This window comes from Nelumbo nucifera, chromosome 1 (assembly GCF_055504915.1).
Source record: "Nelumbo nucifera cultivar China Antique chromosome 1, China Antique-T2T, whole genome shotgun sequence".
NCBI lineage: Eukaryota > Viridiplantae > Streptophyta > Magnoliopsida > Proteales > Nelumbonaceae > Nelumbo > Nelumbo nucifera.
Genome location: NC_142649.1, coordinates 101,353,114 through 101,366,844, shown reverse-complemented (window position 1 = coordinate 101,366,844; position 13,731 = coordinate 101,353,114). Strand labels below are relative to the sequence as shown.

Here is a 13,731-nt window from a genome sequence, read left to right as displayed (position 1 = left end):
TGACATGGGCAGTTGAACTATTCGAATCATTCAACGGTTTAGCTGATTTTTTATTTTTTTGTTAGAATGGGCTATCCGTTTGATTTAAACAATTGGACCATTCGACCCAGAAACCGAACCCTTGACTGATTCGTTGTCTAAATCGGTCTTAAAAACCTTGGCGGTCAGTATTATTGAGAGTTGATCAAACTAGGAGGTGTTTAAGTTGGGAGATAGTCTTACCAAAAAAAACTTGGGAGATAGATTTCAGGAGTCATTCTATGCTCATCTACAAACTCTGGACAAGAAAATGGGAGTACGGAATAACATGGGCACGTCGATATTAAGGAGCTGCTTGGAAAGAAAATAAGCACTTCACTTAAAAATAAGTCCAAAATTTGGGTATTTATTCTTAAGAATAATTAAGCACTTATTTGGGCTTATTTCCCAAATCTAAGTAAGTGTTTATTTTCCAAATTTTTAGTTTAGTTAGAAAATTTAATCAAGAGATGCTTATTCCTACTTCCGAATAACACACCTTCGCTCATTTCTCCACAATGATTCGCAATTGCAACAATCCATCAGCAGAACAAACAAAGGAGAAACCTTTTTGCTAGTAAGTAGCAACATAATTAGTAAATCTCATCAGTAATAATTGTTTTTCTCAATGCAAAGGTGATGTCTCTTCTTCTGCAATCTCAATTGTTCTGTAAGGCTATGTTTGGTTTCAAGAAAAGAGTAAGGAAAGGAAGGAAAACCTTTACAAATTTTATATGGATTTTCTTATATTTTCTTTCCTTTCCCTAACCTTCCACTCTCCTCCCTGGGACCATTTCTCAAGTCCTCTGCGCTGAGAATCTAACGAGAGAGCATGGCATCTCATTGCGAGAGCAACTTTGAGTCACATGCAATCATTTTCACCCTACCAACATTCTCCTGGCAATTTGTAGGTATGCAAATGTGCTTATAGGACACAGGAAACACATATGTGAATAGGCAGTTCAGTTGCCGGTGTATAGTATCCATCCAACAGGGACGAATGCTTGAAAGGATGATGCAACTCTGAAGAATACAATCATAAACTCATCTAAAGAAGTATAATTTAGAGTAAATGTAGCAATTTTTGAGGGAAAAAAATCCTGTAATGATTGCAAATTCCATGAAAAGATGCTGCCGTGAGACAAATTCCATTAATAGGGAATAAGTCATGTTGATTTATTACCATTACTACAATATTGTTATTTGTTGTTGTTGCTGCCAAGGTTCAAATACAGGCATGTCAGGTGTTTTAATACAACAAAACATCTTTTTTTGGTAAAATACAAAAACCTTTCCTCAAGTTTCTGACAATTATAAAAATTTTCCCTATTTGAAAAAACCGACAAATACCTCCCCTCCATCAATGACCAAGACGAAAAACGTTAAACTAATGATCATTTTTTTAAATACCTATTTTACCCTTTTACGATTTAATGTGCATCTATTTTCACTAAAATACATCATTTAACTAATCAGAAGAGAAATATTGTTCACTGTCCTCAACTTCCCGAAGCACCTAAGCAGCGTAACCTACTCCGATCTATACCACTGGTTTCTCTTTTTCTCATTCTTCTTCTTCTTCTTCTTCTTCTTTGAGAAATACGGTTCACTGTCATCAACGTCCAGTGCCTATGTTGCTGAACTGGGTCCAACACTCCAAATCCGGCTTGGGGATGAAGAATATTCTCCCTAAGCATTACATACTCACCAAGAATAATATGACAAAGAATCATAGCAATTCTGCTGTGGTGCCGTCGGCCAGTAAAACTAATTCTAGTAGAACTGATTCTAATGAAGCCAAAGCTCCTTCGTCCGAGGAAAAAAACCCACAAGCACGACAAGAGAAAAAAGAAGCTTAAGGGTTGGATCTTCGGATTCCTTGCTGGTGTGACTGCTGGAATAGTATCGGGATTGATTATGTCAGTATTGTTTAAATTACTATTCATTTACATAAGATGTAGGGTGAAGGACTCGGGCCTTGCTATCTTCAGTCCATTAATCAAGAAGGCCAAAGTTTAGCATTCTTGGAAAAAGAAGACGGGTTTGAATCTCTAGAGATCATTGGACGAGGAGAATGTGAAGAGGTTTACAAGGCTGAATTGCCGGGAAGCAACAGGAAGATTATAGCAATCAGGAAAATAATACAGCCCAACCCCATCAATGCAGCTGAACTAGCAGAGGAAGATAGTAAGCTTCTAACAAAGAAGATGTAGCAAATTCGTTTGGAAATCCAAACTATGGGTTAGATTCAGCACCGAAACTTGCTCCCTCTGCTAGCCCATGTGCCACGGCCAGATTTCCACTACCTGGTGTATGAATACATGAAGAACGGGAGCTTACAGGACGTGCTAAATAAGGTATCAGAAGGGAAGAGAGAATTGGATTGGCTGGCACGACACAAGATTGCTTTGGGTGTGGCCGCCGGCCTTGAGTATCTCCATATGCACCACAACCCTCATATAATTCACAAAGATCTCAAGCCTAGAAACATACTTCTCGACGATGATATGGAGGCACACATCGCTGATTTTGGGCTAAAGAAGGCAATCTCGGAGATGAACACCTATGTCACAACCTCCAATGTGGCTGGGACTATTGGATATAATGCACCCGAGTACCACCAGATGCTCAAATTTACAGACAGGTGTGACGTTTACAGCATTGGCGTCATTCTAACAGTGTTGGTTCTGGGCAAGCTGCCTTCAGATGACTTCTTTCAGACCACAGAGGAAATGAGCCTGGTCAAATGGCTTAGAAACCAAATGATTTCGGAGAACCCGAGCGCGGCCATCGATCCCAAGCTAAAGGGGAATGGATGTTATGTTGAAAACTACTTGGTTGTTTGTTATTTTTCTCTTATCTGTGTATGAATAGGGAAAATGATGTAGCATCTATCTGATTAGTATGAGTTTGTTTGATGATCAAAGAGCTCCATGAATGTGAAGAAGAAGAAGAAGAAGAAGAAGAAGAGAGAGAGAGAGAGAGAGAGAGAGAGAGAGAGAGAGAGATTGACAGTATGTGAATGCATCGACGTCCACGAGAGAAAGTTTGTCAGAGTAAGAAGAAGAGTTCTTGAAGAGAAAAGAGACCATAAAGAGGTTTGGGTCCTTAGGGGAAACCCTAGGAGGTTGCAGGGATCGGTACTATAGATCGGATTTTCACTTGGGGGCTATTTTAGTTGGAGGGATAGCTGCATTTGCAAAAGTGGCTGGAGCAATGAAGGCTGCAGGTGGAGTAACGTTGGGGGTTGCAGCTGTTGCCATGTCAGCAGCAGCAATTGCAACTATGCAGGATCTAAACTGGAATTAAATGATGTTAGGAAGTAGCCTTAGCAATGTCATTGACAAAAGGGTAAAAATGTAACTATACACGTTTTACATCTTGGTCATTGACGGAAGATAGGTATTTGTCGATTTTTTCAAAAATAGAAGGGAGGTTTTTGATAAAATGAAACTATAGGGGGAGGTTTTTGTATTTTACCCTTTTTCTTTAGTTTTTTCTTTTTCAAAATTGGCCAACGGATTGGTCTTAGGTCTGCCCATCGATACCCCTTCTATCTCCTGTTGATGGGCCGAGCTTAGATTTAGCTTTTGCCAAAATTTGAATGGACTTGACCTGAAGCACAAGCCTAAAGTAGCATGAGCCGAGCCCGTAAATAGGTCTAGTTACTACCACCACTGCTGCTGCTAATGCCAATAAGAAGCTGCGCGCTGGGGATGAAAGTCTCGAAAGCCCATAAATCAAACTCTAGCATGGCAAAGGTCAATGCCACAATGCCAATACAACTGGAATAGGTAAAGTTAATTAATATAGCCAGTTATACATCACCAATAGCAAGGTTAGTCTCTTCAATGATTCAAAATCTCCAAGGTAATCTAAGTCTGGTTAGGATTGGAGAGTGTACATTGTGACATGGAGGGATCCTTCATCTGGAACATGGCCCTACCAACCAGCTCAAGAATCATTAGGACCATGAGGCCTCTTTCCCACTTATGTCTTGGTGACTCAGTAAACAAGTGCATCCCAAACATTTCTTCCATTCTCTAGCAATATCCTATGCAATTAACCCCAAAGGTGATAAGCCTCCTAACTTATTTGACAGTGTGAACGTTTCTAGATGGACTGGCAGGAAGGTGGATAAACACTAAAAATGGATGAATTTATCAAACCAGAACAGGAGGAGCTCTCTCTCTCTCTCGCTAACAATCAAAGAATTACAAATATGGTCCCAGATAAGTGCCAATTGTGAATGAGAACAATTAAGATAAAGTTTTATCATAAAATACCATACAAGCTATAGTTATACATCACATTAAATTTATGAACTACCAAATTTTAAGTTGATACAAACCATAAACAAGGAGCCTAGATTTTAATGGAGAACCATGAACATGATAGTACCACAAACCATGTAATCATTCTGCTTAATACATGGCCTTACAGTTGCATGATCTATTGTATTACCTATTCTAAATGAAGATATATTTATTGTACTACCATAGAAAAAGATAAGGTGTTGTATTAAAAGCAAGCAGTATACTTCTCTGTCCACCAAAGATGGATGTAAAGGACACCCCTAAAACATCTATGTACTGCTACCCATGAGAATAACCTGTGCCATAGGGCCTTTACAACTGAATAATCAGACTTGCTTCTATTTTCAAAAATTCCTTACTTTCCACATGGTCCACAGCAGTTCTAGTGCTATAGCCCCCAAATTGCTTTCCCCCTTTACTTAGTCCTTTCAGTTGAAAACTCCATAAAAAAGCCCCATCACCTACCTCCTATTTAATCACCCTCAAGAAAAAGCCCCCATCACCTACCTCCATAAAAAAGACCCCATCCTTTCAGTTGTAACCTTAAGGTGTACTTAGGCCACACTACAAGAAAATAGACCTATAGTTATGGATAAAATCATAGCTAAAAATGAAAAAAAAAAAAAACGTAACTATAGATCTATAGCTATGGTTAAAAAATAGTAGCTATAGTTGCGGTGGCTATAGGCAATAGCTACGGCTGATAGTATCCGTAACTACAACTAACCTATTGCTACAGTTTATGTCCATAGCTAAAGCCTAATTTAAATAATTATATTTGCATTTGTAGTTACGGTTTTTAGGTTTTCCGTAGCTACAAATTTGGCTTTAAAGCTACGGTTTTGAGATGTCCGTAGCTACAAAATTTGGATTTATAGCTATGGTGTTGAGATATCCATAGTTTAAACTATGAATCTATGCTGCAAAAGAGCATCAATCTATAGCTACAGATTGTAATTGTTTGTAATTAGAAAAAATAAACCTATAACTACGGTTTAAGCTAACCTTAGCTAAAAATAACCTATAATAACGATTTCGTTGAGGGCCAAATCATGAAATCTTTTCAATATTTTTTTGAACCCTTTTTCCCTATATTAAATACAAGCACAACTAATTTAGTCGATAATATAAGATGGAACTTGAATGCAGAATTCCATTAAAAGGCTATTTAATAAAGAATTATATCTCAAAGTGCAATACTACATCGATCCGTGTGTTTAAAATCTGTTACAAATTCAAGGTTCTTGAATCATGAAATTCCTTATTAGAAAAAAAAAAAGAATACATGAAACTCAATCCAAAAGAAAAAAAAAAAACTTGGCGTGTAAATTTGATCAAATGTCTCCATCCACATGTGTGAAGTATCCTCTTTTACCATGTTCAACCTATAAGAAAATAATAAAAAAATAAGTTAGAAATCACATTTTTGGAGATATAAAATCCTGTATGGAAATTTAATTATCAACTATGCAATATAAACTTGCCTACTTCATTCCTAGCCAAATGTTAAACATATCACACAAATGTAAAGATTGAGATCAAACTTGAGATGAGGCTTAGGATTCTTGATTGTAAATTTTATTATTATTTTTATATATTGTTTTTTGTGTTATTATTTTCCTATTATTTTATGCAAGTAACCACAAAGAAATAGTAACAAAAAAATATTGACGGAAATAATTACAGAAAGTTAATATTGTTAATTTTTAATTCATATCTAAGCATGGGCTTACTTTTGAATGATGAGTGCCTACATTACTAACATCGTCATTGATTGACCAAGGGGAAAATAGAACTAACTTCTCTTTTGCATGATCAAAGTGTACTATAAGATGAATATGATTAAATAAATAAATGATTTCTAATATTAAATATCACAAACAAAATAAAAACATCTAGTTAAAATATTCATATAATAATGGTATATGGTAAAAAAAATGGAAGATATGAAAAAGCACAAATTTGAGGAGTGGGAAAAATCTATATAATTTACATAAAAAGGGAAACTGAAAAATTAGTAGTGTTAATTCAGACAAAAACAAACTTCCTCAAAATTCATAGTTAAATGGACTTTCTTCTTAGAATGAATGAAGAGAGTGATGTTTGACATTTCTCATGTAAACTTGCATAAAGTTATTAGAAGGGCAGCTGGCTCAGGTTTTAACAAATTTACCACATGTAATTTTGTACCTGTCAAAACAGTACATTGTTAAGCATGCATGCAAATATTATTATTCACATCAGTGCAAGAACAAGGCAATGAGTTCTGTATCTAGTATCGAATTAGCTATAAAGTCAGGGGAAATTAAACAGATAAAGTACAACAATAAAGACTATACCCAAATATAGATTAATAATATGGAAGAGGTGGAAGTCATACACACTCACTTGAAGGTTCAATATTTGATTGCAAGAGAAAGCTGTAGATGGAATTCAACCATGGAATCATCTTATTTGTTTCAATATAAGTTTACATCACCATTAAAAAAATACAAGAAAAGTTTGGCCATTTTCCTCTTTTTTCTATAAAATCCAAGTACCCCATATGATTTATTTTCTTCCTTCAAATTAGTTGAGTTCACACTTTAAACTCCTATTCACATATTTCTCCATCATCAACTTCAAGGCATCCTAGGCCTCTTATTGATGAAGGTTTATCCAACCAAGGAAAATTGTCATCGACTTTAAATCCTAACCTTCAAACTTCAACCAAAGTACTTGGCATGGCATGACACTCATATATGGGTTTTCAAGAATCACAACTAGGTTATGTTTGGATTGATGTGCAGGAGTCAAAAAGCAGAATGGGTTCCATGATTCTATGAATAATGTAATGATACCAAGTTCCTATTCATTCTTTTATCTATATTGACAAAAAATGCAGCATAAAACCCACTACTTCAAATACTTTGTGCTGCCCTTTTTCCAAGGCTGAACAAAAGAACATTAAAGGTATTAAATTGAAGTCCTATTTGTTAACATAAAATCCACTCATTTTATGATTGATTGTTAACATAAACAGTGACCCACTAAAATATAAGAAATTTCCAAATAAATATAGATATAAAAATTGATACACCACCCTTTACATGAAATCCAAGAAACATATACATATACAAAGCATGTTAAATTAACCACATCTTAGAACTTCTAAATCATAGGGTCAGAATCTTCATTAATTTGAAATCGTATTTGTTAAAAACCCATTGTTTAGACAGATTAATGTCATTTAGTTCAGCCACTTCAGTTGTTATCAAATTGGCCCCTAAGCCAATTAAGGGAAAGTGTTAGCTGATTAGAGAACCACAAGAATGAGTTGCTTAAGGTTGGAGCTATAACCTACACATCTGTAATTAGAAATGTGAAATCCATGAATCATGGCAAAGGCAATTATCCAACCAGATGAAATGAGAATGAATAAAAAAGGAATGCACTTGTTGCAATATATGTGATTACATTTTTATGAAGTTGTATTTATGATGTTTGATCTGTTTTGCCCTTTTCTGGTTTTTAACCATTGAAGGTGTAGGGTAGGAGAACTGGGGTAGGAAATCTTCCTAGTCTTGAACTCACAAGTAATGACCATTTCTCTCATTTCTAATGAAGGCAAACAATTTTTAGTATGACCTGAACATTTGATAGCTTGGAATTTCAAGGTGAGCATCTTCTAGAAAAAGCTAAGCAATCTGGCACTAAACAACATCAGAACTAAAGTAAGAAATAACTAAACAAAAAAAAAAATGCTAAGGAATCTGCGACTTCACTAGCATCTCCATTCAAATAGGATTTAAAGACAGAAGACAAAGAAAGATAAAAAAATGGTTCTAGAAAAAGGATCACAGGGATCTCATTATTAGCAACGATGTGAGCAAAAAAATTACAAGGATGGCTCTACAGAACCTCATTGCCACCTCTGCTAGCCAACAATCGAATGCTACATTGGAGAGGAGAAATCGAAAATGGGATATATAGACAATAGAATGGAAAAGAGTTGCAGAGTAAATTAGAACTTACCTGAGATGGGGTTTCGGCCTGGTTCGATCGAGAGAACAGGGATCCTCGATCCTTTTCAATCGATGGTGGTTTGTCTTCTATGGGAAAAATCTGAATCGAATGTAGGCCTTAATGTAGATGCTGCAACAGGGGCTCTAGTAATCTTCCTCTCAGGTTGTTTTCTTTAACAATAGTGGTGACCCAAGGACTACAACATTGATATTCAATGATTCTGTGCAATTGGCGAAGGAGACTCAGACAAGGGGGTTGGCAACTGGTTGGGAGACCCAAAAGCTGAAGGAAAATGATGTAAATTTTGAGGGAATAGGATGAAGCTATGGAAACGGTGAAAAATCACGGGAAACCTGATCGAAAATGGGGGAATCTTGCCATTGTGAGGCCTCTTTCACGACCAGAGAACAGGGTGTGAGAATAGGCTCGAAATAGTCACCGGTGAGATGAAGGGAAAGGGGGAAAGAGGGAATGGTTCGCTCGTGTCGACCAATTCTTTGAATACCAGGGCACCTTGGAAATACAAAAAGTGTCTTTGGCTTCCTTTCATCTGGAAGGAGAAGCAAATCAATGGTGGTAGTGGTTACACAGGGCATATCAGGAGGAAGGGAAGAACCAGCGTCAGCAATTGAAAGGGATTGACAACCAACTGATTCAACCTACAGAATTCAAAACAATTTCAAAAAAGATGAAGCAAGGAAATTCCATATTTGCCATTTATTTACAAGCAGCCATGGAGGACGTAACTCACAGACTTCAGCCGGACATGCAGCAATTGTTAGAAGAGTTCGAGGACATCTATCAGGAACCAACACAGCTGCCACCAAAGAGGGAGATCGATCACCACATCAATCTCAAAGAAGGGACCGAGTCAATTAATGTCCGCCCATACAAGTATGCCTACTTTCAAAAAGCTGAAATAGAAAAACAAGTTCAAGACATGTTAAGATTAGGGCTAATAAGGTCTAGCACAAGTCCTTTCTCTTCTCCTGTCTTGCTAGTCAAAAAGAAAGATGAAACTTGGCATTTCTGTACCAATTACAGGGCTCTTAATGCTGTAACCATTAAAGATAGGTTTCTTATTCCAACCATTGATGATATGCTTGATGAGCTATACGGGGCAGCCTTCTTTACTAAACTTGATTTACGGTCAGGTTATCATCAGGTACGGATACACCTATTAGACATTCACAAAACTTCATTTCGCACACACAATGGTCATTACGAATATTTGGTTATGCCCTATGGCTTGTATAATGCTCCTTCAACCTTTTAGGCCATCATGAATTCCATATTTCGTCCATATCTTCAAAAATTTGTGTTAGTCTTTTTTGATGATATTCTCATTTATAGCCCCAATTGGATTATGCATCTTGAACATATTAGAACAGCTTTTGAAATATCAAGGCATCACAAATTTTTCATCAAACTTAGCAAGTGTACATTCGGCTAGCAAGAAGTCAAATATTTGGGCCACATTGTAACTTCCCAAGGTGTCAAGGTGGACCAAGGGAAGATTAAGGCTATGCTTAATTGGCCTAGACCCACTAATGTTTCTGACTTGCACGGCTTCTTAGGCCTTATAGGTTATTATAGAAAGTTCGTCCGCAATTATGGAGTTATAGCTCGGCCACTCACCAATCTCTTAAAAAATGGGTAGTTTTGACGGAAAACAGAAGCAGAAGATGCATTTACAGCCTTGAAGCATGCAATGACGTCTACTCCCACACTTGCTATGCCAAATTTTAATGAACCCTTTGTCATTGAATCTGATGCTTTGGATGCTGGCATTGGATCAATGTTGACACAACAAGGGAGGCCCATAGGATTCATGAGCCGAGCCTTAGGAATCAATAAACAATCATGGTCTACCTATGCCAAGGAGATGCTTGCCATTATTCAAGCTATTCGGACTTGGCGCCCCTATTTGTTGGGCTGAAAGTTCTACATCCAAACTGACCAATGATAACTACGAATATAACCCTAGAAAGTGCACTAATTATCAAGTAGTATTAAAATATCGTTCCCACAGGGATTTAACAAAATAAGTATTAAAACCACAGTCTTCCCTAATTGTTTGGACAATCGCAATTCAGATTTGAAAGAGCAAGGACTAATAAAAACTAGAAAAAGAAAATAGAAGCATGAGTGATCATTAACCGAATATGCAATGGATGAAATCGCTAGGGCTTTTGGTCCACCTAACCAATGTAATGAATATTGAAGGATTCGATTTACCAAGATTATTTGTCATTCCCATAAGCTGAGGTCTTTCCAATTTTATTTAATATTCTCTCTCGAGATATACTAAAACTACGCCCATCAGGTAACCCTTCGATCTCTCGAGTAGAGTTCTCAAGATGGAAGTGCATTAAGTTTGAGGAAAACCATTAAATTCAGATGAATCATGTATATATATCTCTATATACCATTCAATTCACACTATGAATTATTCAGTCGATTATGTGAATTCCTCTCTCGATTCATTCACATAAACCAAATCAAATAAGAGGTGGCCAAGCTCTTAATCGCATTAAGCAAAATAATTCATAGACTGTATGGAAATCACAATCTTGGATAAATCATAAAGATAAAAATGTATTCATTAACAGGGTTAGGCTTTTCACAACCCTAGCTAAAAACAAATCAGCTCATGATAAAAGAATTAAACCAAACAAAGGGAAAGAAAGAACTCATGAATTCGCCCATGGTGCTGAGATCTCCTCTTCTTGCCGTCACCTTCTTCTTGAGGGTTGAATTCTTGATCACCTTCCCCAAGTTCCTTGATTTGTTTTCTCTTTTCTTGATAGATAGCTCACTGCAATTCGTGATGCCCCTAGGGTTGGTACACCCAACTCTCATATAGCTTACAATTACTTGGGGTTATCTCAAGAATGGATAATCCAGCCTTAATCCAAACTCCTCCTATCCTATCCTATCTTCTCTCCTATCTCATTATCTAAACCTTTCTTAATCATTTTGGAATTACATTTAGAAATTTAAATCTAAGAGGACTCTCTAATTCTTGAATTCAAATGGGCTGCTTTAATAACTTGGGCCACCTTAATGTTTTTCTGCGAAATGGGCTTCAGCTAGGAACTGAGCCTCACTACGAAATTTCTCCGTCTTCAGGCCTGGATTTGACTTCTATGTAGGCCGAATCTGTGAAAGCCCTAAACATTAAAGTTTTATCTTTCTCTCTTATCTTTCTAGTGGATCTTGAATCAGTCAAATCGGAGTTTGGATATGAAAGTTAGGCCCAGATTACTGATCGCTACTGAAATTGTGAAAACCCATCCGATTAGCCTTGTTTTCCTTATTGCGACTTCTTTCCTTGCCCTACACCGAAATACAAGAATTATGAGTCTAATTAAGTACTAATTCAGTATAAAAGACAGAATATTATGGGATAAAAATATGATAAATTTTATTTTCATCAAATCCTCCCACACTTAAACTCTTGCCCGTCCTCGGGCAAGACAAAACTGAAGCAAAACTAAAACAAGACAAGCTGACTAACTACTAAAATTTTTGGAGGTCATTCTTCACAGGATGTTCACCCTCTTGCATGCCTTGATCCAGTATTTAATGATCCTTCCATTCTTCCATGTCTTGTTCCTCTTTAACTTGTCAAAAAATTATCTTAAATCGCCAATCCTCATGTTCCCCAGTGAAATCAACAATCAAGGGGAGCAGACATTTCGTCGCATGAGCAATTTTAGGACTAAAGTAAGCACTCATTGTTTTCATAATCAAAATGTAGCAATAGTCAAAGTATTCCCTCATAATAAAATATATATATTTTTTCGAATAAGTCAAAACAAGGAATGTTATTACTATAGGCTTGCTTATGTATCACATCTCCACAACTAGCATGAGTTCATTGCATCAAAAGGTGACAAGGGGTTTGGGATCTAGGGATGAGTTCATTTTATGCTCCATCACACCCTTTTCTTATGTTTTTAGTGTGAGTGCATTTTATGCTCCATCTCACACTACACTTATGCTTTTAGTGTAAGTGCATTGCTCCATCTCACACTACACTTTATTTTTTCTCCTCTTCCCTTTTTTTTTCGAAAAAGGGCATCACCATTTTCATACCAATCTTTGAACTCACTACCATGGTCTCAACATGTCTACTAAAGCAAGTTCTAGAATAATCAAACCATGTTTGACGGTCATAAACCAAATGCTCATAGGGGTCAAATTTGTATTGCATCTTGCTCGTTGATCATTCCAACTACTGAGGTACCTTCCATAGCCATAAATTTCAGCTAAATTTGCTTGCATCCTTTCTTGTCTATCTCACCTAAGCACATGATTCATGGTGATTTGCAATCATTCAAAAACAAGTCTCTCGGGAGCAGAAATTTTGAAAGGAAAGGTTAAAGAGTGATGATTGAAGCATGCTAGAGTTAATCGAAGAAAAAATTTATCAACCCCTTAATCCCCCCCCACACACTTAAGGTATACATTGTCCTCAATGTATGAACTATGCATAAAAAGAACAAGGAGAAAAAGAATTAAGGGGACTTCCCTCGTTGAGATCCTGTAGATGTGAGATACGAGAAAAAACACACTCATAAGAAAAAAAAAAAAAACTGAACAAAACAAACAACTAGACTAATGGGTTGCCTTCCACAAGCGCTCTTTTTAAGTCGTGAGCTTGACTTTCACCTTTCTTTCATGGCGGTTTCAAGGAGAGAGTGGACCCATGGTGGATGGGTTGCTCTCCTTCAATATAATGCTTCAACCGCTGCCCATTTACCTTGAATGTACTCCCATCATCATTATGCAGTTGAATTACTCCATAAGGGAATACCTTAGCCACTACAAAGGGTCTGCTCCACCTGGTTTTCAACTTCCCAGAAAATAGCTTGAGGCGATAATTAAAGAGCAAAACCTTGTCTCCTTCCTTGAATTCGTTCCCTGCAAAACGAGAGTCATACCAAGCTTTGGTTTTTTCTTTGTAAGTGTGGGCATTCTCATATGCCTGATTCCTCCATTCTTCTAGCTCGTTGAGTTGAAGTTTCCTTGCATCACCTGCATTGCTCAGATCAAAATTTAAAAATTTGGTAGCCCAATAAGATTTATGTTCCAACTCAATGGGTAGATGGCATGCTTTGCCGAAAACTAATTGGTAAGGAGACATACCGATTGGGGTTTTAAATGCAGTACGGTAAGCCCAAAGTGCATCATCTAATTTCAAGGACCAATCTCTCCTGGATGTGGTGACCGTTTTTTCTAAAATATGCTTTAGTTCCCTATTAGAGACTTCTACTTGGCCACTGGTCTGTGGGTGGTAAGGGGTTGCAATTCGGTGTGTAACACCATATTTGTTTAACAATTGCTCAAATTGTTTATTGCAGAAGTGCTTCCCCCCATCACTTAT

At 37.0% G+C, this 13,731-nt stretch overlaps 1 pseudogene; it reads left to right on the top strand.

Moving 5' to 3' along the window:
• Positions 1-850: 850 nt before the first annotated feature.
• LOC104588473 (leucine-rich repeat receptor-like serine/threonine/tyrosine-protein kinase SOBIR1 pseudogene) lies at positions 851-3,327 on the top strand (annotated as a pseudogene).
• Positions 3,328-13,731: the final 10,404 nt, after the last annotated feature.